This window comes from Odontomachus brunneus, unplaced genomic scaffold (assembly GCF_010583005.1).
Source record: "Odontomachus brunneus isolate Ranch 3 - 2012 unplaced genomic scaffold, Obru_v1 Obru_scaffold_116, whole genome shotgun sequence".
Taxonomy (NCBI): domain Eukaryota; kingdom Metazoa; phylum Arthropoda; class Insecta; order Hymenoptera; family Formicidae; genus Odontomachus; species Odontomachus brunneus.
Genome location: NW_022639566.1, coordinates 279,934 through 281,122, shown reverse-complemented (window position 1 = coordinate 281,122; position 1,189 = coordinate 279,934). Strand labels below are relative to the sequence as shown.

The 1,189-nt window shown below is 35.4% G+C and overlaps 1 long non-coding RNA gene across 1 annotated transcript; it reads right to left on the bottom strand.

Moving 5' to 3' along the window:
* Positions 1–184: 184 nt before the first annotated feature.
* On the bottom strand, positions 185–772 carry LOC116849450. The gene is made up of 2 exons (XR_004379140.1): positions 378–772; positions 185–253 (listed from the first exon to the last, which is right to left on the bottom strand). It is a non-coding gene; the product is annotated as an uncharacterized LOC116849450 (long non-coding RNA).
* Between the last annotated feature and the right edge of the window lie 417 nt (positions 773–1,189).

The window sequence follows — 1,189 nt, the reverse complement described above, 5'->3', positions numbered from 1 at the left end:
ATTATATATAATATATAATTATATACAATCATATATAATTATATATAATTATATATGGACATATTTTATATATAATTATATATAAAAAAATTTTTCCCGGGTATATATATATTTTTTTCCTTATATTACAATTCCGCGAGCTCTCCTAATGATATAATAAATATTTATGTAATTGAATACTTACATGCATCGTAATCGTGTCGCTTGTCGCCGACGCCGCCGTCGTTGTCGCCAACGTTGTCATCGTTGATTTCTGAAAAAAAACAAAGGAAATTAAATAATTTACAAGAGCTACTAATTATAAATGCTATGTATAAACTATATAATCAAAAAAGTAATCTCTTGAAAATATATTTCATACGTAGCTGTATACCTACATCTTGATCCGACTGGGGCGAGCGTTGAACATCAAATGTTCCTTTCCTATACTCGCGAGCCCGGACACGCAAGCATTTTTCTCCCTGCACTTACGCACACAGAGACGTTCCGTTTATCCGTGTGACAGCGGTCGTCACTGACAATCGTCAGCTAACAAGGAGACTGTCCAAAAGCGCCGCCTTAGATTTTGCTAATCTTTATATATGTTGTAGTAATCTCTTTCCTGTAAAAGCAGCTCGTATAACTGTTGCCAATGAGCACTAATTTACGAGAAACCGCAGTTGAAAGTTTTCCGTGCGTTTAGAGTACCGTTTAAGTAGGAGCGAAGCTCAAGTAGCTAGCGTGGCGCAGCGAGTAGGGAGCGGGACTAGAACGTTCAACGTCGTGCGTTTGATTCCGGCTTGCTCCAGCTTTTTTTTCATTATTCTGAAATATGAAATGAAATAAATTAATATATGAATTAGCCAACTATCATCCCAGCATTATTGTCATCCGCATTTTTTAAATAGAATTGTACGAAAAGAAAGTTTGTAAATTGTCAAACACATTTTATTAATGTTAAAAACATTACAGTAATGTAGAAAACATGACAGATCGCAGGTACGTTACGTATCGCTCTCTGATTGTTGTACAGCAGCATCTACAGCAGCTTTACAAGTCGCTGGATGATAAACATTATAAAAACATTGAAAGTAAAGAGGCGTATTACACCAAACGCATTTTATGAACGCAACCTCTTTACAACTGCACTGTTTTTTTAGCGTTGTTCAAGAGAAGCGAATGATAATAATACTGGGATGATAAATACTGG